This window comes from Pituophis catenifer, unplaced genomic scaffold (genome assembly GCF_029215685.1).
Source record: "Pituophis catenifer annectens isolate HBS135680 unplaced genomic scaffold, rPitCat1.0.hap2 SCAF_2, whole genome shotgun sequence".
NCBI classification, from domain to species: domain Eukaryota; kingdom Metazoa; phylum Chordata; class Lepidosauria; order Squamata; family Colubridae; genus Pituophis; species Pituophis catenifer.
In genome coordinates, this window is record NW_027256882.1 from 268260595 (window position 1) to 268287977 (window position 27383).

The following is a 27383-nucleotide window of genomic DNA, read 5'->3' on the forward strand; positions in this document are numbered from 1 at the left end:
GACCAGACGTCCCGCTTTTGGCGGGACAGTCCCGCTTTTGAGCAATTTGTCCCGCGTCCTGCGGCGTTTTAAAAAAGTCCCGATTTTTCATTCTGCCTCCTGGTTCCCGGCTGCCTCCTGAATCCCCGCTGATGGCTGGAGGGAAAAAACCTGTTTAAACTCTTGCCGCGGGGCTTCAAAGGGCCGCCCTACGTTAATTAGCTCGGCTTCCCCCTCTCAGCTGATTTGCACAGGGCTCTGCTCTTGCTAAATTGCTCAGCAGTTTTTTTTTCCTCTTTGTGCAAACCAAGCTCAAAACGAAAATGAAAGTAAAACAGGCTGTTGGCTTTGCGGTTTGCTTGCAACGTTGGAAAATTAGGCAGCAGATTTATTTTCCTTTTCCTCACCAAAAAAGGTAAGTGCAAACAATGGAAAATTATTTAGGGTAAAAGAGGAGAGTTCAAGATTTTAAAACACAAAAGAAAAAAAAGCTCTTTTTAACTAGGGAATTGTAATAATTGAAATATTATTAATTGTATACTGTGTTGAAAGCAGAAATGGTTAAGTTGTGGTTTGGAGGAATATATGGGGGAAATTATTTGGTTTATTATTATTGGTAAGTATAATTAATTGATTTGTAAGAAATTGGATTGCATGGAAATAATTGGAATATTCATGTTCATATTGATTAATATACAAAAAAGATAGTTATATAACTAATTGATTTATATTAAAATGTTGAATTTGTATTAAACAACTGTATTACATAATTACATAATTAACCAATGTGAGGATGGATATAAAAATAGATGACAATGGGAAGGGGTATAAAATAGAATAGAAGGGAAAAATTGAATTTGATTAAGATTAGAGATGAGGATGAAGGGTAATATTGTTTTTTTAAAAAAATAGATGAGGAATAAATATGGCAAAAAGGAAATATAGAAATTGTAAATTTAATTGAAATGACTAAACACTGTTTAAATTTGTGAACCAGCCAAATATTCTGTTCAAAGAAAATACATTGTATGTATGTGTGTTTCTAATTATTGCTATTTATTCATATTTGTTCTCTTTTATTCTTTAAAGTTTAACAATTCATTCTTTATCTTAATATCTTTATATTTGTTTGGGGTTGGCTTTCTTCCCTTTCATCTTTTTTATTGTACAACAATCTTTCTCCTCAAACCTACCACCTCTCTTTTCTTTCCTTCTTACTTTCTCTTCCCCCCCTCTTCTTCTCCTCCCTACTTCCTCTTCCTTTCTCCTTCTCCTCCTCTCTTCCTCCCTCTCTTAACCGTCACTCCTACTCTAATTTCCCTTCCCTTCCTTCATCCCTCTCAATTACTGTATCCTTTTATGCATATGGACTACTCAGAGGGCTGAAAAAGTTATCTTTGACTGGTCCTCGCACTTTTGACCAGTCCTCGAACTTACGACTGTCCTCACATTTTACATTTTTGCCCTATCTTGTCATCATGGTGAAGAGAAGCAGTTGTGAAATGAGTGACATGGTTGTTAAGAATGCTGCACGGGCATAAATGTGAGGATGGTCATAAGTGTGAGGACCAGTCAAAAGTGCGAGGACCTGTCAGAAATGACTTTTTTCAGCCCTCTGGTTAGTCCTTTTGTGCATATGGACTACTCAGAGGGCTGAAAAAGTTATTTTTGACTGGTCCTCGCACTTTTGACCAGTCCTCGAACTTACGACTGTCTTCACATTTTACGTTTTTGCCCTATCTTGTCACCATGGTGAAGAGAAGCAGTTGTGAAATGAGTGACATGGTTGTTAAGAATGCTGCACGGGCATAAATGTGAGGATGGTCATAAGTGTGAGGACCAGTCAAAAGTGCGAGGACCTGTCAGAAATGACTTTTTTCAGCCCTCTGGTTAGTCCTTTTGTGCATATGGACTACTCAGAGGGCTGAAAAAGTTATTTTTGACTGGTCCTCGCACTTTTGACCAGTCCTCGAACTTACGACTGTCTTCACATTTTACGTTTTTTTCCCTATCTTATCACCATGGTGAAGAGAAGCAGTTGTGAAATGAGTGACATGGTTGTTAAGAATGCTGCACGGGCATAAATGTGAGGATGGTCATAAGTGTGAGGACCAGTCAAAAGTGCGAGGACCTGTCAGAAATGACTTTTTTCAGCCCTCTGGTTAGTCCTTTTGTGCATATGGACTACTCAGAGGGCTGAAAAAGTTATTTTTGACTGGTCCTCGCACTTTTGACCAGTCCTCGAACTTACGACTGTCTTCACATTTTACGTTTTTTTCCCTATCTTATCACCATGGTGAAGAGAAGCAGTTGTGAAATGAGTGACATGGTTGTTAAGAATGCTGCACAGGCATAAATGTGAGGATGGTCATAAGTGTGAGGACCAGTCAAAAGTGCGAGGACCTGTCAGAAATGACTTTTTTCAGCCCTCTGGTTAGTCCTTTTGTGCATATGGACTACTCAGAGGGCTGAAAAAGTTATTTTTGACTGGTCCTCGCATTTTTGACCAGTCCTCGAACTTACGACTGTCCTCACATTTTACGTTTTTGCCCTATCTTGTCATCATGGTGAAGAGAAGCAGTTGTGAAATGAGTGACATGGTTGTTAAGAATGCTGCACGGGCATAAATGTGAGGATGGTCATAAGTGTGAGGACCAGTCAAAAGTGCGAGGACCTGTCAGAAATGACTTTTTTCAGCCCTCTGGTTAGTCCTTTTGTGCATATGGACTACTCAGAGGGCTGAAAAAGTTATTTTTGACTGGTCCTCGCATTTTTGACCAGTCCTCGAACTTACGACTGTCCTCACATTTTACGTTTTTTTCCCTATCTTATCACCATGGTGAAGAGAAGCAGTTGTGAAATGAGTGACATGGTTGTTAAGAATGCTGCACGGGCATAAATGTGAGGATGGTCATAAGTGTGAGGACCAGTCAAAAGTGTGAGGACCTGTCAGAAATGACTTTCCAGCCCTCTGAGTAGTCCCTATACACATAGCCATGGCCACCCGGTCACATGACCAGCTAGCCACGCCCACCCAGTCACATGGCCTCCAAGCCACGCCCACACAATAAGCCACGCCCACAATGGTGTCCCTCTTACCAATGTTAAAATCTGTTCACCTTACCCTATACACATAGCCATGGTCACCCGGTCACATGACCAGCTAGCCACGCCCACCCAGTCACATGACCAGCTAGCCACGCCCACAAAATAAGCCACGCCCACAATGTCCCTCTTTACCAATGTTAAAATCTGGTCACCTTAATGAAGCTTCATCTGCACATGTGCGAGATCTAGGTTATACACAAACTCTCTCTCACACCCAGCTCCATGGAAGAATTGTCTTCCACAAAACTGGTCCCTGGTATCAAAAAAGTTGGGGGTCTGCTTAGAATGACCCCCCTCCCCTTGCTGTTCCTCTTGTCCCTTTTCCAGGCAAAAGAAAATTCAAGATAGCAATCATTCATCATTTTAGTTTTTAAAGAAAGCTTAAGGGATCCATTTAGGACTCAGTGGTCTTGAAGATAAAGATGCCATTGGAGGCCAGCATCTTCTTCGTTTTAATTAAAATTCTTAAAAGTCATGTCAATCATGTAATCTGGTGAGGATTAGCGGAGATGTCTGAAGTCATGTTGTCTATTTTGACACCTTCTGTGGATGCTCCTGGGAACAAAGAAATTCCGAGTTACATTTGACAGCAATTCCTGATGGTATCACTGTTCAACGTTTTTATTATGGATAGAAGATTCACTCGTTGATTTTTAAGAGAAGACCCCCATGGGCATCTAGCAGCAGGGATACTGTATTCACTGATTTCCTAAATCAGCAAAGAATTGGACTGGATGACGCTTTTACTGAACATGATCAGAAATATTCTTGACCCAGTTAGCTATGCTGTTAGCAATATGAGCTAAACTCATACCTGAATAAAGAGCTACGTCTATTTTTTCCCATAAATCTCAGTATAATATATGAATATCAAATTCGTTTATTTTCAGCAATATTTTTACACTACATATGTTCATTTGGAGATATTTTACCCCTCCTTCCCGCTCTGCTCACTCTTTCTCCCTCTCAAACACTCACACATAAAAGTAATAAATTTACCTCCTACGTCATCAGTTTCCAAAATGTATTTTTGGCTTCAGCTAGCCTCCTGGAAGAAAGCTAGAGCTCTAGCTACAAAAATTGATATAAAATAAAACGACTTTGTCTATTCTGTCTGAACTGCCATTGGTTTCTGATGAATAATGTAATATACACACACATAAACAACTGTCTAATAAAACAGGGGACTGGCTTGGATGATTTTTTTTAAAAAAATAGGAGCCTGTCAAAGAAATTTAGACTTATACCCCACAAGGAATGTTTACAGAGACTTATACAGACTTTGACACATGCTAATTTACATGAATGTTTCTTGGAGAAGATTTAAAAAAAAAGGAGGGGGCATGCTACAAAATGTTAAAGCTAGGAATAATCTTGCTTATGGCCTTCCTCAAGAGTAGCCTGTGGCACCTGTTTTCTGCCTTCATATTTCCCACCCCAGTCCCTGGTTCAGAATTGGTGTTAAGTCAAGGTCTGCTGACTTTAGCAGTGATATGCTTCACTGTTTTCCCAAACTCCGCCCCCCCCCCCCCCAGCCAGGGGTGAAATCCAGCAGGTTCTGACAGGTTCTGGAGAATCGGTAGCAGAAATTTTGAGTAGTTCGGAGAACCGGCAAATACCACCACTGGTTGGCCCCAGGGTGGGGTGGGAATGGAGATTTTGCAATATCCTTCCCCCAGAAGTAGGGTGGGAATGGGGATTTTGCAGTATCCTTCCCTTGGAGTGGGGTGGGAATGGAGATTTTACAGTATCCTTCCCCTGCCACGCCCACCAAGCCATTCCCACAGAACCGGTAGTAAAAAAAATTGGATTTCACCACTGCCCCCCCATCTCTCTTGGTAATGCCATTTCCATCAATACCACTTACACCCAGAAACGGAGCGGAAAAGTGAGTTTGCCTAAATGAGTCATGCAAAGAACTTCTATGACTGAGAGTAGCCTAAGATTCAGGTCTCCCAACTAATAGTCCTTAACTACTCTGTCACATAGATTCTCTGAATACATATTTGGGGGGTGGGGGTTGGGGGGAGAGACTTATCCTAACTTTTCTTTTCTTTAATTTTTATCTGTCATAATTCTCACATACAAGTGATGCTATAAACAAGAGACAAGCAAGGATTGTGAATCCTTGCCACTCCCATCCTACAGTTCCAGAACAGCTTAGTACATCTGCTTTCAGCCCTAATTCAAACTATAATTCTCAGCCAGGTTGGTTATGCTGGATGTGGAATTGGGAAAAATTGTAGTCTGGCACATCTGGAATATATGAAATATAGCAAATTTGAACTAGTTGCTCGTTTATTCATATTTTTTTCTCATACATGCAAGAGATTTGGAGTGGAAAAGAGTCAATATGCAAATCTGGAGCCTGTCAAGAGCACAGTGGTTAGAATGAAGTATTGAAGGCTAATTCTGCCAACTGCCAGCAGTTTGATCCTCACCGACTCAAGGTTGACTCAGCCTTTCATCCTTCCGAGGTAGGTAAAATGAAGACCCAGATTGTTGGGGGCATTATGTTGACTCTGTAAACTGCCTAGAAGGGGTTGTAAAGCACTATGAAGCCAGTGGTGAGATTCAGCCGATTCAGCCCAGTTCAGCTGAACCGGCTGTTAACTTTGTGTGCAGTTTGGAGAACTGGCTGATCCCATCACTGGCTGGCCCTGCCCATTGCCCCTCCCCTTCCAGGCGCTCCTCGTCTTGGCCGGCCTCTCCTGAGGCCATTTTGGCATCTCAGTGTTCCTCTAACCAGCCCTCTGTGGCCCCTCCAAGCAAGCGACGTCATTGCAGGCAAAACCCCAAGGCAGCTCTGACAAGACCCTCAGAGACAGGGCTGCAGCTATTAAACAGATGGCCAAGCTAAGTGCTTGAAGGACTCCATCTGTCACTGGAAGTCCACGTCCTCAGCAGGTGGCGAGCAAGGCCTTGGCTGGGCTCCTCGGCAGACAATGGGCTTTGCAGGGGGCCAATCTAGCGCCCAGAGCTGGCTCTGCCCTAAGGAGGCTGGGGGCATCTTTGGGGCTCCTGCGAAGAGGGGCTCAGGCCCAGTCCCTGCATGGTGCCATGATCCACGAGCAGCTACTGGCACTGCGCGGCTACCTGGGTGGCCTCTGTGAGCAGAGGTGTAGGGTTGCCCTCTCTCCATGGGCCTGGCCCAGTGCCCTTCCTCCTCCTCCTCAGAGCTGCTAGTATTCCCAACTCCTGACTGGCTTCTTCCTGGCAGTTCTTTCTCTGCCTTTTGGGGTCAGCCGTCAAAGACGAGGTTTTTGTGGGCAAAAGAGCTGCACTGCAATGAAAAAATGGGAAATGGAGCGACCGGTATGAGGGAAGGAGGAGGAGCAGGGAAAGAGAAAAAGCACCCTCATTCTTCCCTCACAGTGGCCGCTCCATTGCCAGTTTCTCCACTGAAGCATAGCATCGCACCACAAAGCTTGCCCCACCCACCACTGCCCAGATGCCCTCACTGCCCCCAAGCATTTCTTTGCCTGTCTGATTTCCAGCTCCATCGCGTTTCTCCATCACCTTTCTCACTGTCATATGTAGGGAAACAAAAATTTGTGGGGCTAAAAAAATTCAATCAATCAATTCCAACTTCTCGCAAATAATAAAAAAAATCTCACAAATTTAGAATTGATTGAACCTTTTTAAACAGGTTAGTCCCGCATGTGCGGTGGAGCTGGAGGATTATTGGCCATGCCTCCCATGATGGCCAAACTGACCCTGGGCGAACCGGTTATTAAATTATTTGAATCCCACCACTGTATGAAGTGGTATGTAAGTGTAAGTGCTATTGCTATAGTGCTAGTTCTATGTAAATTATTGCTGTCCAGATATTATTTAAGATGCCCATTGATCCCATCAGCTTAAGAATTGGCAAAGGACTGCAAGAATTGATCCAAAAGTTTTTCTGGAGCTAAATTATCCACTTTTGTTTCAGGTAAGCACCAGTGGTGGAATTCAATTTTCTTTACTACTGGTTCTGCGGGTGTAGCGTGGCGGGCATGGCTTGGTGGGTGTGGCAGCGGAAGGATACTGTAAAATCTCCATTCCCACCCCACTCCAGGGGAAGGATACTGTAAAATCTCCATTCCCACCCCACTCCAGGGGAAAGTTACTGCAAAATCCCCATTTCTTCCTGATCAGCTGGGAGGCAGAGAATAGATGGGGGCGGGGCCAGTCAGAGGTGGTATTTACCGGTTCTCTGAACTACTCAAAATTTCCGCTACCGGTTTCCAGAACTGGTCAGAACCTGCTGAAACCCACCTCTGGTAAGCACTGTCAATGGTGATGAAGGCATCCTGGAAATAGATTGCAAAGATGTCCAGTGATTTCTACTTTTATTTTCTTTTAGAGAACTGCCTTTGGCCATTGAGCAAAATGTGCCAGAGTCACGCTCCCAAAAGTAAGTATATCCAAGAAAAAGATCAGATGTATCCTGGTAAAACTAATCTGACCTAATCAAATTCATGATTAATTAAAATTAAACCAACCCTTGCTATTAATCTTCAAGCATTACATGTAGCAACTTGCATAACTTTTTTCTGAGGTTTATATCTAAGACATTGAGAGAGATATTGAGACTACGGCCTCTGCATGAGCTTCCTTCCCCGAAACAGATTCTTTCCTAAATTCTAAAGAAGCAAAACTGTCTAAAAATTCATTAAGGTGTAAAAATCATCTGGGTAAGCGCTTGCTTTTCCTCAATGTGAGACTTATATGAGAGAAATACATTTTTGTGCACTCGGCTGATGAAATTTCCTTCATTTCCGTGTCTCTGCTGCACCTGTTCTGAAGCACAATTCAAAGATGCCCTCTTGTGTCCATTTAACGCCATTCACAACCTCTTCAGACTGAATGCTAATCATTGTTAGGACTGTTCATCGGAAAAAAAATACACTGAAAGGTTGCACTTTTGGATAAAATGGGTAGAATGGTGGCTATATTTTTACTTTTATCTCTTGGCTTCTAAGAGGAGTAAGGCCTAGATTTTATTTTGAAATGAAAACAAGCAGTCTGAGAATTAGGGCTGGCTGGAGGAGAAAGAAACATCTTCCCGTTTCCATCAAATGACTTGCCAGAAATTATGGGCAATAAGGTTTCCTTTTTTTGTTTACAAATAGAAAATTTAGCTTTTTTACAAACAGTTCTTTGTGATCTCCTAACTTTCATATACTGCTTTCAACACTACCTGGAACAAGCTCTATCATCATCATCCTCTTTTAACGACCCCTTGCGGGGTGGAGTCTGGAGAACTGAATGGAGCTGAGTGTTTACTGGCAGGATGCCCTTCCTATCACCAATGCAGAGGTTTTTTTTCCAGCAGATATATTCTCAGTGTGCCCAAAGAGAGAAATATCTGCGTCTACCTAGGATCAAACTCACAGCCTTCTGATCATGAGGTGAGAGCTCCACCTCTAGGTCACTGCACCACTCCTGGAACAAGCTATATGGTGACACTAAAATGCAAATGCTGCAATTATGTTCTAGCATTAAGGTGTCTGATGCCGTACTGGGTTTCAATTTCGTTTGCTACCGGTTCGCTTGTGCGTGCGCTTGCACACACGGGCAACGCTTCTGCGCTTGCATTGAAGCATCTGGGTGGGTGGGTGGAGCCTCCCACCGTCACCACTACCTGTTCGCCGGATCTGAACCGGTAGCAACCCACGCAGATTTTCCAAGAGTTTTCAGGGCTTATAATACAGCTAGTCCTCAATTTACACAAGGTCATTTAGTGACCCTTCAAAGTTACAACGGCACTGAAAAAAGTGACTTATGACCATTTTTCACACTTGTGACCATTGCTGGATCCCCATGGTCACATGATCAAAACTCAGATGATTGACAAGTGGTTCATATTTATGACGGTTGCCATGTTCTGGGTTCACGTGAACAGCTTTTGCGACCTTCTGACCAGCAAAGTCCATGGGGAAGCCAGATTCACTTAACAACCATGTTTCCACCTTAAGAAATGCAATGATTCACTTAACAACGGTGGCAAGAAAAGTCATAAAATGAAGAAAACTCACTTAAACTCACTTAAACTCACTTGGCAAGATAAATTTTGGGCTCAATTGTGGTCATAACTCGAGGACTGCCTGTATAGATTACTGCCATGAAAAATAAATGTGTGATCTGGGGAAAAGAATGAAGTAGCATTTTAAAATAAATAATAAATCTCCCCACAGCAATCACACAATAAAGGATGACTATTAATCTGCTGCCATGCAAAACTTTCTTGAGGAAAAAAAAAAGCAGCAGGGAAAAGTCTTGACCCACAACAAGGTGTGAACAAAATGCCAGTGTCATTTTTCACACTAGCATCTGTAAATGCCTTTGGATAATGAGCTCGGATAATTATTATGATGAGCTAAGACTTGTTCTTTAGGAAGCACCAGTCTTCTTCTCTTGGTTTTTAAAATGGAAATTCTCTTACTACTCACGCAAAGGAGGTAGATATTATTAATACACCAGACTCCTAATTGTGCTACTTCAGTTTTCCCATCGGTTGAATCTTCCAGCAAGGCGCAACTGCAGGTCAGTTCCAAATATGAGGATGTTCTGAGCAGGGTCTTCTGCTGGTACTCTATCAGCGGTGGGTTTCACATTATGTGACTACCAGTTTGCCCCGTGTGTGCATGCTTGCTTCGTGCGTGTGTGTGCCCGGTTCGCACGCCTTCCTTCTGCACATGCGCCTGGCCTTCTGCGCATGCACTTTGCTCACACGTGCACCCTCTGCGCATGTGCCTGGCCTCAAAAATATGCCTAAATAGGATGGCATAGCGCCAGGGCGGGTGGGCAGGTGGGCAGGCCCACCCGTGATTTCCGGTACTGGTTTGGGAGAACCGGTCTGAACTGGATGAATACCACCTCTGGACTCTATGCTGATGGAGATCTGTTCCACTGTACCTGCTTCTGGGTGGTTGTGTCCAGCCAACAAGGTTTTAATGCTGAGTCAGCAACTGACGGTCAGAGAACCTCGGGGATCTTCAACCCTAACCTTTCATCTTCTGGAAGGTCTCTGGAGCCTGTTGTTTGGTTAAAGAAAGGGTAGCTGAGTATAATCAAGGAAGAAGCCTTACAGCCTTGCCCGTCTCCCACTAAATCACAGGTGTCAAACTCGCCGCATCACGTTGCCGTCACGTGGCATTTCATGATGTTTTCCCAATTCATGGAGCTGGGGTGGGCGTGGCTTGCGGGTGGCCTGAGAGTGGGGGATTTGATTTAGACACTGCTGCATCTAAATTATATCCCCCTTGGTATGGTCAAAGCTAACTTGGACTCTTACCCTCTTTTCAGATGAAATATTTTAACTAATCAACTACAATCTCAATAGGGGAGATCTGATGTGAAACTGAAGCTGCTTGAAAAAAGAAAGTTGCTAAAAAGGAAGTTTGTTTCCTCTCATCATGAACACATATGGCAATGCCTCAAATTTGCAGTATAGAATAAGATACTTTGGATATTAATTTACTAATTTACTATTTACTAAGTCTGCACTACTATAATTCTTGTCATCGTTCCTATCACCCATCTTCTCCCACTTATGACTGTATGACTGTAACCTTGTTGCTGGTATCCTTATGATTTATACTGACTTTTTCCTAATATGATTTGATGACTTATTTGTACCTTATGGCTATCGTTAAGTATTGTACCTTATGATTCTTGATGAATATATCTTTTCTTTTATGTACACTGAGAGCATATGCACCAAGACAAATTCCATGTGTGTCCAATCACACTTGGCCAATAAAGAATTCTATTCTATTCTATTCTATTCTATTCTATTCTATTCTATTCTATTCTATTCTATTCTATTCTATTCTATTCTATTCTATTCTATTCTATTCTACCCTACCCTACCCTACCCTACCCTACCCTACCCTACCCTACCCTACCCTACCCTACCCTACCCTACCCTATTCTATTCTATTCTATTCTATTCTATTCTATTCTATTCTATTCTATTCTATTCTATTCTATTCTATTCTATTCTATTCTATTCTATTCTCATTGCTTAAATGCTTGTTATATATAAATATAAATCAAATCATAAGTTAACCAGAAAATAGCATTATATAAGGGGATTTTAGACATAGAGGGAATTAAAAGCAAACCGTTCCTTTGTTAATCCACAAGAAGATTGTCTTTTCTTTTCTTTTATGATTAAAACCAAAGCTGAACACATGTTAATTGAACCAGATGAAAGCTTTGAGGCTAGCAAGAAAAATGAATAGGTGCCTGATGCGGGAAATTGATGGCAGGGAATAGTAAAGGTTGGCTGCACAAGGGGGATTTGAGCAAGCAAAATAAGATTTCTGTAATAAAGGTAAACAGCACTGAATGTACATGTTCATGATTTTTTTTAAAAAAACCCACAAAACATTAGGCCAGTATTTGAAGTAGTTTTCAGACCTTTTGGAGTAATTTAGGTCCCTCTGGTTTTCATTACAGAAGAAATCCTGATTGCTTCTACACAGACACATTCTATCTGCAGGTCAAATCATCAATACTCATCTGTATTCCTACTCCCCACACATCCCACCTTCGTGGCCAATGGAATGTATGGGGAGTAGGAATACAGATGAGGAGCCAAACTTCAAACAGCCATGTTTATTGCAGACAATGACTCAGTAAAACCAACATGCAATTTCCGGCTGATAGCCCCTTTTAAAGGAAAACTATCAGCCTTTAACCAATAACATTAAAATATGTCCCACATCTTCATGGCAGAAGAAAAGTCTCTGCTCATGCCTGCACAGACATAACAATTTTTTACGTCTAAATTACCACTACAAAGTAAATGTAAGTAATTAAATTTAAGGAGAGAAAAAGGAAACCAATTTCAGGAAAGTACCAGGTTTCCCTGAAAATAAGACCCTGTCTTATATTTTTTTGAACTCTGAAATAAGTGCTTGGCCTTATTGCCATGCTCTCAAAAGCCCGATTGATCTTATTATCAGAGGATGTCTTATTTTGGGGGAAACAGGTTATGAGTTAGGTGAATGCAAGGTTGATATTTTTTGTAGGAGGAAAGGCCTTTCAAAAAGACTACAATTTCAGCACTTCTGCATACCTTTGTTACACCAAAGATATGAGTTTCCCACACTGCCATTAAAGCCCAAGTGGCTGCTTAAGACTGAACAGCAGGAGGCTGCAGATGGATGAAGAGCAATAGAGCCATCTGAAAAACATCCCCTAAAATATATTGTAAACACTCAGAGATCGAGGAGGATAAATAGAAGCTTCTAATCTGGAGGACAGAAGTTGCTGCATTAATACTAGAGGTAAGGAAAACTCTCATGTACTATTTTAGGAATATAAAATAGTGACTTAGTCTGTCTCTTACTCAAACTTAGATTTGATTCATGGCAATGGTGGGATTCAAAATTTTTCACTATCGGTTCTGTGGGCGTGGCTTGGTGGACATGGCTTGGTGGGCATGGTAGGGGAAGGATACTGTAAAATCTCCATTTCCTCCCTACTCCAGGGGAAGAATACGGCAAAAATCCCCATTTCCTCCCGATCAACTGGGACTCGGGAGGCAGAGAATAGATGGAGGCGGGGCCAGTCAGAGGTGGTATTTACCGGTTCTCCGAACTACTCAAAATTTCCTCTACCAGTTCTCCAAAACTGGTCAAAACCTGCTGAATACCAGCTCTGGTCACGGTCATACTAAGTCATACCCTGTTAATTATGGCTTATTAAGAAGCCATAATCGGCAGTGTTCATATAGCACACTGTGCTTTACAACACATAGTTGACTGAGTTTTCAGTGCTAAACCACTGAAAGGAAACTACATGGCATCTAGCCAATATGTGAAGCCATGCTCTCCAAGAACCCAGTCCGCTAAACTTTATTCCAGTTTAGTTTGGAAAGACCAGAGATTTAACCTAAGATAATTTCATATAAAGTAGGTACTCCACCTAAACTATGGCTGCAAGATAAAAATGCAGATGTATCCTTTCTTAATATTAATATTCCTGTGCAAAGCTACTTAAATTCACTTAAAGACAGAGACTTGGCCTCTGAGTGATGTGCTTTCTTTCATGAAAGAGAAGAAATGAGATCCATGTATTTTGATTTGTTTTGAGCCAATACTAAAGAGAAGACTTCTCTCAGTGCAATGGTATTTACTGAAACCACTCAGTCTGGAAGATTTTCTGTGTGTTCTAAAGTTACTCCAGCTAGGTGGCTTCAGGGCACTACAGGGATTGCCCACAACTCAACTGGTCTGGAAGATATTTGGCACATGAGCTCCAAGCTGAGCAGCATCAGTGCAGGCTAGAATTTCCTGCAGTATTTAGTAAAGCCACCCAGTTTGGTCAGTGCAACAGAAGAAAGTGTCTCTAGTTTTCTTTCCACAGTGTGAGCTCTGCAGAAGAAAGCTAAGAAGGGTGATGCAAGCAGAACAGGAGTGGGTTCTAAAAATTTTTCCTACCGGTTCTGTGGGCGTGGCTTGATGGTTATGTGACAATTCTTTAGGATTTAGCAAAGCTACTGGTCTACCAGGCTTTTAACTGCTTGCAGAGCTGTACCGGTCTACTCATTTGTTTTTGGAGGCACTGGTCTACCACCACACTGCCTTTTAACACTGATCAGCTGTAGGGCGGCCCTTTGAAGCCCCGCGGCAAGAGTTTAAACAGTTTTTTTCCTTCTAGCCAATCAGCTGGGACTCGGGAGGCAGCAATAGATTGGGGGTGGGGCCAAATAAAAGGTAAGAATAAGGAGGGGTGGAGGGGGGGGGCAGAACTGGTTCGGTGATGTCATATCGTCACCGCTACCAGCTCGGCCAAACCGGACCGAACCAGGAGGAACCCACCACTGAAGCAGAACAACCCAAAACACCATGGTGGCTTTGTTTTTAAGGCGGTTATATTACCTTAAAACTTTGCTCAGTCTTAGTATCTATTTATCAGAACAGTAACAATGATTTTCACTGTATTATATTAAATGCACAAAACCTGTGCTTGAGATGGGAAAAGCAGTCAGAGAAAAGAAAGAAAAAAAGAATCTAAGGGCTAGATTGTGGATCTAGCAGAAGCTATCTTTGGGCTTTTGAGAAATAACCATCTCCATCTAAGGGTTTCTGTCCAGTCAATTAGATCAAGATCAGGAGTGAAATGCTACCAGTTCGGGCTGGTTTGCCTGAACCGGTAGTAACAAATGTAACTGGTTCGTTGAACCGGTAGTAAAAATGCTTTAAAAAGTAAAAAAAAAGCTGATTGTCTGAACTTCTTTTTACTTTTTTAAAGCATTTTTTACTACCCATTCAGGCAATAGGTAATAAAAAAAAATGCTTTAAAAAAGTAAAAAAAAAAGTTCCGACAATCAGCGGTGACAATCCGCTGTGCCGCGCGATCCTCAGAACTTTTTTTTTTTACTTTTTAAAGCAATTTTTAATACCTATTGGGGGAAGTCCGTTTTTGCTCCCAGGAGACTTCCCTGAAGCCTGCTAGGCCAAAAACAGGGGGTGGGGAGAGTCCATTTTTGCTTCCAGGAGTCTTCCCTGAAGCCTGCTAGGCCAAAAATGGGGGTGGAGTGGGGATGCTGTGAAAGAAAGGAAGAAAGAAAGAAAGAAAGAAAGAAAGAAAGAAAGAAAGAAAGAAAGAAAGAAAGAAAGAAAGAAAGGAAGGAAGGAAGGAAGGAAGGGAGGAAGGAAGGAAGGAAGGAAGGAAAAGGGAGGGAGGGAGGAAGGGAGGGAGGGAAAAAGGAGAGGAAGGAAGGACCACAAACCTGGCACTAGCTTCAGAGGATACCTTGAAAGAGCACAGCAATCAATCCAGGGCTGGAAGGAACCTGGAGGTCATCTAATCCAGCCCTCTGTTCCAGCAGGACATTGTTAAAGTGAGTTTCTGTCTTTTGACCACCCCAGTCACATGACTACATAGTCACGCCCACCCAGTCACATGACCCCCCACCAAGCCATGCCCATCAAGCCACACCCACAGATCCGGTAGGAATTTTTTTTAGATTTCACCACTGATCAAGATTGATAGGCTTACTTCAAGTACAGTATCTTCTCTTAAGAGTTGTCATTTCCATGAGGTCAAGCCCTTTCAACAGAAATTACCTTTCTTTGGACCAGGTTACTTCCTGGGATCAGATTAGCCAGTTGGGCTTCAGAAAAATGGCCATTAAAATCTAATTTTTTACGAGAGTGGAACTGATCAGAGCAGTTGCCTCATTCATGCTTTCATGTTTAACTCTTCTTCGGATTGTTATATTAGGTTGAAATTTCTCTCTCTTTTTTGTTATATATTTCTTCCTCATTGTTTTTGTTGAAAAGGAAGGAGGTGAATTGCTCACTCATAGTCATTTTAGATTAAAGGTAAGCCCTAAGAAGTAAATAATTGATGGACATTAAAATGGACATTAATTAAAATTAATTAAAACATTAATTAAAACATTAAAGTTGCAAAACAAAATGGCAGCTCAGAGCTGAAACTCCGAGGCTAGGAGGGAGATGTTTTGACATTTTCAAGAGTGTGGGGGTCAATTAACCATCCACAGACCCCCCTCCCAGCAAGCTGAGGTATTTTCGGCTCAATAGAGCTGTGGATGGAGCCCAAGGATAAAACCCGAGCCGAGCCCGAAGATCAGCTGTTTGTCAGTAAAAAGACTGAGGGCGGTGGGGAGGATGTCAACATGGCTGGCTGCCATGACCGGGTCAACCACTGAGTCTAATATAGCTGGTGAAATGGTTGGCGAGACGGTGGCAACAGCGACTCCAGATAGGGTGTTGATAATGATGCCTGGGCTAATAGGCACTGCTTGTAGCAACATGGCGGCGATGATGTCTATGGCAAGGGGGGTTACAATGGCGAGGGGAATGGCGCTAATGACAGCGACGGCGACGGCAACACCAGGAGGCTGCAAGGAAGCCCTTGTTGTTAATAGAGGAGAGGGCAATGCTGCAAAGGCTATAAATGTTAGGATCCCTTCAACCTCTAGGGATCTGTTGCACTCCTCTTTCTTGAAACTCTGAGGACTTATTAAACTAATTGAACTAAGTAGCCTGAGCAAGGTGATGGATAGGGACTGAGGATTACAAACTGGAGATGATGACTTACTCTCCCCCTCAACTGTCCCTCTCTCCTTTATCAGATCTAGATCTATTACGACCACTCAGCGTTAACTTGCAATCTTAGATCGATCTGCAGCTTTATTTACCACCTGTTCCCCCAAGATTACCCTGATTATTTAACCCTAAATACTTTGTCCAGTGGCTCTGCCTTACTTTTTTGATCTAATCCTCGGCCATCGCTGGTATCAGGACTGGAGGAGATACAGACATCGAGAGTCTTGGATTATGGGGAGATAGACCACCTTCTCTTTGTTTGTTTCAAATGGTTTGGTCGCTGTGAGAGGACGACCTTTTGAGACCTCTACCCCCACCTCCTTTGGATGGACTTACTACAACCACAAGACTTCCCATCGTCGTGAGAGGGCGATGATGTTCCGATGTATTGACATTTGTAACTTACTGATCTCCCTTTTACATCTATTTCCTCCCTTATTTTAAATTACCTGTCTTAACCATCTCTAACACTCTTAGAAGAAAATGATCCTTCATCTCCTTCAACTCGCTCCTATCTTTGATGTATTCAACTGCGGAGCTCCTTGCACTGCGAGATTCCCCCCTCTCGCATGTCTGGCCCTCTCAGTTATCAAGGGCCGCCCTTGAGGACGGGTTTTGGAACCCTGAGAGGTGGTTTGCAAAAAACCGACGGCTTTGGGGGTTTTTAGATAAATCTTTAAGTTCTATTTTAAGGGGTTCTGGGAGGGATTGTGGGAATGGATCTGGGGGGATCCATAAATCCACTGAAAGGGGTAATGGGTCTGATAATCATGGTGGGGAGGATGGGGACAGAAATCTGACAAGGATGCAGGGGGATGAAGCAATGGGCATTAGTATAGTAAGTGGGAGGGGCAGATATGACGGCTGCAGGGGCCATATTATGTTTCGGGAGTGCGCACTCGATGTTTACGAGCGATTGCCCACTCCGACCCCCAAAGCACTGCTCGTTTCCCGGGTTGTTCAGAGTCTCAGACCCTGGGTCTACGGCTGATGTTATGTAATGCCAGGTCAGTGGTAAATAAAGCCCCCCTCATTCATGATCTTATTTCAGAGGGGGGTGCTGACCTGGCAGGGATTACGGAGACCTGGTTAGGCCAGGAGGGAGGAGTTCCCCTTGTGGAAATGTGCCCGCCAGGTTTCCGTGCATTCCATCAGCCAAGGGCTCAGGGAAGGGGTGGGGGAGTGGCAGCAATCTTTAGAGAAAGTCTTTGCCCGAGGGAGGCCACTGTTCCTCAGATAGCCGGATGTGAGTCCCTCCTTGTGAAGTGGGGTCAGGGGATTCAGATGGGCCTACTGATTGCGTACCTGGCTCCCTGCCACGTAACAGCGGTCCTGCCTGAGCTGCTCGACATTATAGCCGGGGTGGCGGTGGAAACCCCCAGACTTATTGTTATGGGGGATTTTAACCTGCCATCTGCTGGTGAGATGTCGGAGACGGCTCGGGAGTTCATGGCTTCCATGACGGCCATGGGCCTGACCCAGGTAGTTCAAGGCCCCACCCACTTGGGGAATCACACTCTGGACTTGATTTTTATCTCTGATCAGTGGCTGAATGATCTAAGAATAGGGGATATAGACATCAAGCCCTTGTCATGGTCTGATCATTCTCTCCTTCACATGGACTTTCAAGTCACTTCCACCCACCGCAGGGAGACAGAACCAACCAAATGGTTCCGTCCCAGGCACCTGATGGACCCCGAAAGGTTCCTGATGGAGCTTGGGCCATTTCCTGAGACTCTGGCTCACGACTCGACTGAGGACCTGGTGGTCGACTGGGACAGGGCGGCTACTGGGGCCTTGGACCGCGTCGTGCCTTTGCGGCCTCTGACCCGATGCCGATCTCGTCTAGCTCCTTGGTTTTCCGAGGAGCTGAGAGAGATGAAGCGTCGGAAAAGACGCCTGGAGAGTGATTGGAGGACAAGCCGATCTGAATCTGACCGAACACAGGTGAGATCTTATATTAAGATCTACCTAGTGGCGATAAGAGCGGCGAAGTCTAGCTACTTCTCCGCTCTTATTGCATCTGCAGAGAACCGCCCAGCTGCGCTGTTTAGGGTGACCCGCTCCCTACTTCAGGTGGGGGTACGGGAAGATCCCTTAAAGGGTCGAGCTGAGGATTTTGTACAATTCCTGCATGATAAAGTCGCTCAGATTCGGGAAGGCCTGGACTCCGATTGGGTAGATCCAGGGGAGGAGACGGGGGCAGGTCTTGAGAGCGTTATCTGGGAAGAGTTTGACTCTGTGGCTCCTGAGGACGTGGACAGGATTCTGGGCAAGCTTAACGCTGCCACATGTTTATTGGACCTGTGTCCCTCCTGGTTGGTACTGGCCTCCCGGGAGGTTACACGAGGCTGGCTCCAGGGGATTATAAATGCTTCTCTGAGTGAGGGTGTCTTTCCCGCCGCCTTGAAAGAGGCGGTTGTGAAGCCCCTCCTCAAGAAGCCTTCCCTGGACCCGGCTATATTATCAAATTATCGTCCAGTCTCCAATCTTCGCTTTGTTGCGAAGGTTGTTGAGAGTGTGGTGGCGCGACAACTACCCCGATACCTGGATGAAGTTGTCTATCTGGATCCGTTCCAGTCGGGCTTCAGGTCACGATACAGCACAGAAACGGCATTGGTCGCATTGGTGGATGATCTCTGGAGGGCTCGGGACAGAGGTTGCTCCTCTATCCTGGTCCTATTAGATCTCTCAGCGGCTTTTGATACCATCGACCATGGTATCTTACTGCACCGGCTGGAGGGGTTAGGAATAGGGGGCACTGTTCTTCGGTGGTTCTCCTCCTTCCTCTCTGACCGTTCGCAGTTTGTGTTGTCAGGGGGGCAGAGGTCGACCTCGAGGCACCTTATTTGTGGGGTGCCGCAAGGGTCAGTCCTCTCACCCCTTCTGTTCAACATTTATGTAAAACCGCTAGGTGAGATCATCCGTGGTTTTGGGGTGAGTGTTCATCAGTATGCTGATGACACACAGCTATACATCTCCACCCCAGACCACCCCAATGATGCCCTTGCTGTGATGTCCCGCTGCCTGGAGGCCGTGCGGATCTGGATGGGGAGAAACAAGCTCAGACTCAACCCCTCCAAGACCGAGTGGCTGTGGCTTCCGGCGTCCCGGTATAGTCAGCTGGTACCATCACTGACAATAGGGGATGAGATCTTGCTCCCCACAGAGAGGGCCCGCAACTTGGGTGTCCTCCTGGATTCACGGTTATCTTTAGAAGATCATTTGACGGCCGTGGCCAGGGGTGCCTTTTATCAGGTTCGCCTGATCCGCCAGTTGCGTCCCTTTCTGGATCGGGACGCCTTGCGCACGGTCACTCATGCCCTAGTTACCTCCCGTATGGACTACTGTAATGCTCTCTACATGGGGCTCCCCTTGAAAAGCACCCGGAGGCTCCAACTGGTCCAGAACGTAGCCGCGCGGGTGATTATGGGCGCAGCTCATTACGCCCATGTAACACCTCTCCTACGCGAGCTGCACTGGCTCCCGGTGGTCTTCCGGGTGCGATTCAAGGTGTTAGTTATCACCTTTAAAGCGCTCCATGGCTTAGGACCTGGGTACCTACGAGACCGTCTTTTGCCACCAATAGCCTCCCACCGACCAGTTCGTTCTCACAGGGAGGGACTACTCAGGGTACCGTCAGTCAAATTATGTCGACTGGCGACTCCCAGGGGGAGGGCCTTCTCTGTGGGGGCTCCAACCCTTTGGAATGAACTGCCCCCGGAGATACGGAATATCCCTGATCTCCGTGCTTTCCGCCGTGCCCTCAAGACCCTGATGTTCCAACAGGCAGGGCTAAACATACAAACATGCAAATGATTTTTTAAATGTTATCTAATTCTGGGTTTTATTTAATTGACCAAACTAAGTAACAATTTTAATTAGCAATTTTATGATGTTTGTGTGTCTATATTTTTCTTGACTGTACACCGCCTTGAGTCCTACGGGAGAAAGGCGGTATAGAAATATAATAAATAAATAAATAAATAAATAAATAAATAAATAAATAAATAAATAAATAAATAAAATGAACAGATTATTGTTTTTCTTCCAGACACGAATATCATAAATGAATTCTGATAATAAATTGAAACAAAAGAGGAAATATATACTATATATTTTGTGTGCATGTGTATGAATATAAAAATAGATATTTTGAAATATTTATGGATTATAGATTAGAAAACTACTGTATTTTTTGGACTATAAGACGCACTCCCCCCCCAAAAAAAAGTTGGTGGAAATGTCGGTGCGTCTTATAGACTGAATAGAGCCTGTTTTTGGCCTCCCGAAACCCCCTTGTGCATCCCATTTTTACCAAAAACAGGCCTGTTTTTCACAAAAATGGGACATGCAGAGAGTTTGGGAGGCCTGCAGAGTGCTCCTGGGGGCTGGGGAGGGCAAAAACGGGACGCATGGGGGGGGGGGATTTGGGAGGCCAAAAATGGGCCTGCTTTTTGTGAAAACGGGACACACAGAGGGTTTGGGAGGCCTACAGAATACTCTTGAGGGCTGGGGAGGGCAAAAACAGGACACATGGGGGGTTAGGTTGGCCAAAAATGGGCCCGTTTTTCACAAAAATGGGATGCACAGAGGGTTTGTGGGGCCTGCAGAGTGCTCCTGGGCGCCAGGGAGGGAAAAAACCGGACACACAGAGGCCAAGAACATTTTTTTTCTTGTTTTCCTCTTTGAAATCTAGATGTGTCTTATACTCCGGTGGGTCGTATAGTCTGAAAAATACGGTACTTTATGATAATCTGAAGGAAGGAGGAGTGGATGTACCACCAACATTTCTATCTTTTTTATTAACAGGTTAGATATTCTTGAGACAGTTAGGAAGATAACAGCACCCTTCTGCTGTTTGAGGTCATGGCATAGGAGATGGTAAGCACATTACTCAAGAATAAGTAATCAGGTGTCCTGGTGAACTAAATATGCATAGAACTGTAGTTATTTTGTCCTTATGATTTTAACTGAGCTTATTTCCAAATGGTGTCTGCATGAAATATCGTAGCCTTGGTATTCTTTCTTCTCTTTGTTTCTGCCTACCTCATATAAGGCAATGCTGACAATTCAATGGAAAAGAAAGGACGAATGCTTCAAAGTTACCAGAGAAAAGAGCTTATTTCAGAACAAGTCCTTCTTCAGAAAAAGCTAAAATGCTATTTTTTAATCTGGAATGAAATCAATAGTGTGTTCCCATATGGACAATTGTCACCGAAGAATGTTTTGAACAAAGCACTTGGTTTAAAACATTTGCATTTACATCAAATAATGACCAGCCTCTTAAATTCTGTATTACTGCAGCTTATCCTTTATAGCCCTGTCAAAAAGTCACTACATATGTTATTAAGAGCTCTAACGAATAATGTGAATTTGTATTCATTTGAGTGAGGATGAGAGTACCGACACAAAATGGTTGTAAAGACTAATTTACTTCAATTTAAATATAAACTGAGGTGTAAATGTTTGTTCTTAGTAAAATTCTAAGTTTCTAAAATTAATAATGGCATTAATTAAATATAAACTATGGCTCATAGATACCATATTGCAAAATGAGTAACAATAACCCACTGAAGTCTTTGTTTTGCAGAATGCTATCTCCCTAATCATTTTTTAAATTAAAAGAACCTAAAAACCTAATATTAGCAATAGCACTTAGACTTATATACCGCTTCACAGTGCTCTCTAAGTGGTTTACAGAGTCAGCATATTGCCCCCAACAATCTTCATTTTACCAACCTCGGAAGTATGGAAGGCTGAGTCAACCTTGAGACAGTCAGGATTGAATTCCTGGCAGTGAATAGTGAGTTAGCCTGCACTTCTGCATTCTAACCAGACTCAAACTAGGAGTAGGAGGAGTAGAGTATCATGTGTTGGTAAAGACATTTTTTGCACAGCGAGAAAGATGTTGCATGGATACTTTTACCCCCAAGCAAAATATTGGGGACTGAAACTCAGGAGAAAGTTATGTAGAGAAAAATATGAAAAATTGCCAGTGAACTCATCAAAGTTTTAATGTTCTCATGAACCTTATTTGTAGCACCCTGAATAGAGGCATCCAGCAATGAGCTTCTTCTACAGAGATGAAGGCCCCAGGTATGAAGAGACATCTATGGTCTGTAAGAGGCCCTTTCAAGAGTTAGAGGACTCTTAGTAATAGAGAACTTTCCAAAACATAACAGAAAGAGGGGACAATAAGGTGACTTTTTCAGTAAATTCTTGCATACATCAGAAAACTATAGCTCCACATAATATGTACTGGCTCCAGAATCCAAACTCTGTATTCAAAATTCTGGGTTCTTTATTGTAAGCGGGCAGAGAAGAAATATGCCTTGGGAAATGGCCACTGCCTCCCTGGCTTGTGTATGACAAAACAGATTGTCATGTCAACTGCTATTTCTACCATTCATATGGTAGAAGCTAGGTACCTAAGTAGGGGAAGGAAAACTTTTCCAAGTTTTTACTGAACAGAGGAATTAGATGAAATAGAATTTGTTTTTGAAATTTCTATCAAAGAAAAGAAATTTGAAATGCATGGAGTGGTGTTCAAAGGGGGCAGCGTTTGAACATTAAGTTCTTGTTTTTCATTGTATAACCATTTCTCCAAAGATCTATAATGTTCCTTAGCTTTGATTAAATCCCAAGGGAAGAAATTGTGACAGAATTTCTCCATATTGTGTTTTTGTCTGTGGCAATGTTACCGTTACCAATTAAGAAATGTCCTGCCTCTTTAAAAAATGTTGACAATTTTTTTTTTTCATTTGGAGAAATTCAAATAAACCATCTACAGATAAATTTGGTGGGAAAAGTTTGAAAGGCCATCTGTACACAACCTCTAGTCCAAATTGCCCTCTTCTGTCATGGTGGAAGCAAAATGGAAATGATCTAATTTTAGGAAAAGGAAGCATTCACATGGCAGATAACACAGAACAAAGAAAAAGGTGTTGGGTATTAATCATATGTTAGGGATGTGCAAATCAACCAAAATCTCCTCTTACTTTGTGATTCAAGAATCAACAGTGAAGAGATCTGATAAAATAGTCAACCAGATGTTATGCCTGACCAATGAGAAAAGTACTCTGCTCCAACTTAAAAATAAAAACTTCCAAAAACTGTTTAAAAAGTAAACTCTTATTAAAAATCAAAGACTTCATCAGTCTTGGACTGTTTGTTTTTCAGAGTTGGCAAACTGGTTGGCATGGCTCATTGGCTCATTGGTGATGCGGAAGGATGCCATTTAATGGGTCCTTATGATGTAGCTCACAAATTTTCCAAAACGGAGATCTTAAAAGATTTAAATTTATCCTTTTACCTTCTGACCATTTGTTTCTTGGCAGCTTGGCTTGGCATCTCATCTTTGAGTCTGGGAAATGTTTCATTATGAGAATGAAAATGAAGAACATCACCATGCACTGTGGTGGCACAGTGGTTAGAATGCAATACTGCAGGCTACTTCTGTTGACTGCCGGCTGCCTGCAATTTGGCAGTTCAAATCACACCAGGCTCAAGGTTGACTCATCCTTCCATCCTTCCCAGGTGGGTAAAATGAGGGCCCAGATTGTTGAGGGCAATATGTTGACTCTGTAAACTGCTTAGAAAGGGTTGTAAAGCACTATGAAGCAGTATATAAGTCTAAATGCTATTGCTATTGCCAGAAATTAGATAGTCCAGAGCTTTATCATAAAAAAGATTAAGACTCAGATGTCTTGTCTTTCAGCTGAGCATTCAGAACATTTTCATTTTCAGATCATTGGAAAACAACCTCACAGTTTGGTTTTCAAGCTTGTTCCTCACATATCTTTTGTCAACCCTGAAGCGAACCTGGCTGGGGCCATCTTTGAGGCTTCAGGGTTGCCAATAGATGGGAGGGGAGGGAAATAGTTAGCTGGGGTTTTGCAACCAAAACAAAAGGTTTTCCTGTGGGAACCAAGGTCATTCCAACAGGTGGCTGGGAGAGGAGGAGCGAAGTAACCAAGCAACTGTCCAGCACCTCGACTGGACCATGAACTGTGAAGCAGTAAATTCTATTGCTATCTAATGACAAGTGTTGATATTCTGATAGACAGGATTTATGGAAGTAGCAAAATATTGGCTGGCTATTCATGGCACTATCAGAGATATCATCACAGCACTATTTGTCATCACCTTGACCAGATAAGGACAGAAAGTTACGAACATTTTTGAGAGTAAACAAAATCAAAAGCATTGGTGTAACAGTTTTCAGCATCATGCCTTGGTTGCCCTGGTTTGTGTGCCATGAAAGGTTCATAGATGTGCCAATTCAGCAAGCCAAAAAAAAAAAAAATGATAGGAAGTGTTGTGCAGGTAGAATTCTGTCTCCATGACATGACTGGATGGACTACCCCTATTTCTTAGCCTGAATCCCAGAAACCCATGACATGGGACTTCTAGTTCTGTGACCCAGAAGTCCTCTGTATGAGAACTGTGTGGTAAGATGAAAAAAGTTGAAAACCATCCCATTAAAGCAGTGATTTCAACCTTTGCAATTTTAAGATATGTGGACTCAACTCCCAGAATTTTCCTAGCCAGCTTTTAGTGCACTGAATATGATTCAAGGACATCTGATCCAACTCATCACTTTAAATTGCCTTACAGACCAGACTCAAATTTCAATTCAAGGGATAAGTTGCTTGAATCACCTTCAAACTCAACTGCCTCATCCAAAACTGCATAGTCCTTGCATCTCTAAGTACACTATGTCACTTCCACATAGGGTTTAGGCAGTGCTCCTCAATGCAGCTGGTTTTCTTTGATCCCATGCCATCAGTGTCTTTGAGCAACCAAACTGATTTCCTTGTGGCATAGCTGTCCCAAATTTCAAATGTCAAAAGCTGCACTTTGCTTGTGGTCTGAAATGCTTGGGTGAGTCATGTTGTGCAATGGCTGCGCAAATACCAGTAGCCTTGGGAGACAAGAGGAAGATCTGCAGTTAGACAACGGTCTGACAAAAGACACCTGAGTCCAAAGGAGGGATGAGGTTGGAGAAAGCATCTGAGAAGGGACTTTCCCTAGTTCTCTGGAATGTAAAGGCAGGCAAGGGTGGGATTCTACTGGTTCAGACCAGTTCGGGCGAACTGGTAGCTCCAACGATCAGCTGGGAGCGAATTGGTTTGCTCCGATGATTAGGTTGGCCCGCCCACCTACCCCTGCACTTTACTTACCTTTATCTTCTCAGCTGATTGGCGCGGCAGAGCGGATTGCCACGCCTCAGCTGTCTTACTCCCAAGTGGTAACACAGAAGGTTAGTATGTGAGATGTAAATGCCTTATTCCCTAATGTGTAAATAATGTATATATGGGACATCGGGGGTTAACTTATTCTTTGGTTCCTAATGTATTCATAATTCACCACTCCCATTCTTGGCTCCACCCCTTGTATATATAAGGAGCCACCTTCACCATTTTCCTTGCTTCTATCTGTGAATATTCAGTGAATATAGAATGCCTGTTATAATTAAAGAGAAATATATTTAAACCTCTAACTCTTATTATCATTATTGAGTCTGATCCTGAAAATATTGCAACAAGCTGGTAGCAGAGGATGGTTGATTGACTCAATAAATACTTAAAGATGTCTAAGAAAGATAGGCCCAACACCAGGGCCTACAGCAAAGAAATAGAAACTGAACAAGAAATAATCAACGAATCCACAAACGCGATTTCGAGAGAATCCGAAGAATACACCACTGAAGAAGAAGAACTAATAAATGAAAATAATGACCAGGAGGAAATCGAAATAGAAAATAACGAACTCAGGTCAGAGATATTAAAACTATTAAAAAGCCAGAAGAATGATGAAAGCCTCATCGCGAATCTCCAAGAAATGCTGAAAAACAGCGGAGCAGCGAGAGAGAAAAACATTGCTAAAGAGAAACCCAAAGACCAAAAAACTGTGAGTGATATGACTACAGAGAAAGTCGTTATGAAAAAGAAAAGATGTGATCCCGCGCGAAATTTTGAATGGCAGCCATCTTGGTTCCAACAAGCCTCCAAAGTGAGCGAAGCAGAGCCAATCAAAATGCTCAGTTCAAAATTTCTGGCGCGAAAAACGTTATCAGACAACGAAAGCGAAAAGGAAGATTCAAACTCTTCAGAAGAACCAGAATCAGAAAGCGAAGACGACTTAACGAAATCCCAAGTAAAGTCAGCAATGAAGACGCTTTTTGCTGCATTTGGGCCAAAATTAAAAATTTCCAAAGCGACAACGAAGAAGCTAGAGAACAAGCCGATACCTCAAGACCTGCACGCTCCCATCCTGACTTCGAGAGCGACGACGCCCGAGCCCAGAGAGCCATGTCGATTCCGCCCTACACCGCAGACCGGATCAAGTACCAACGCACACAAAAGAAAGAAAAGAGCAGTCGCCGCCATCAAAACTCCTAAAACCGAGCCAGAAACCGACTCGTCTGAAGAGGAGCGGAGCGAGCGAGCTGCAATGGAGAGAACCTTCCACGACGACGCCAAAGAAGAAATGAGCAACGCGCATGTGCGAAACTACGTAGACGGTCCGGAAAGACTTGAACTGGCCAGAGAACCGCACAGACTCGTTGCGAGCATCCCCATGCCGTTTTGCAATTTCCTGCACTTGCGAGACCACGGACTACCTCAGGTTGTAAGTAATGGACAAAATAATGTGGGAAACTTACCCAGTGACTTCCCAAAACTTAGAGTTGATGGCATTAATTTGCAAGAATGGTATCAACAGCTTCAGGTTGTCTTTATGAAAGAAAATTTACTATTCTTTATCACTAGTCCTCCAAGAAGACCTTGGACTTTAAAAATAGATTGTTTACATCATAGAGCATTTTTCTTAATAATATCTAGCGTGTCTCCTGCAATGTATCATAGCATCAAACCAAACCTAACTGTTTCAGAAATAATTCAATGCATGTTTAATCTGTTTCACAGCGATAGTGCAGCTACCACTACAAGAATGTCTAAGGATTTCTTTTCTTCCAGAGTAAAACCAGGGGTTTCCATAAGTGAGCATTTGATATCTCTAAACAAAATAAGAGCTGAGCTGCATTTGAGGGGGGAAGTGATTTCAGATCAAACAATGAAAAGTGTTATTATCAATTCACTTGATTCATCATGGGATAGTTTTATGTCACACTTAGACACCATCAATCTAGGATATTTATCCATAGAAAGTCTATCTAACAAATTGATAGCAGAAGACAATTCAAGAAAAAAT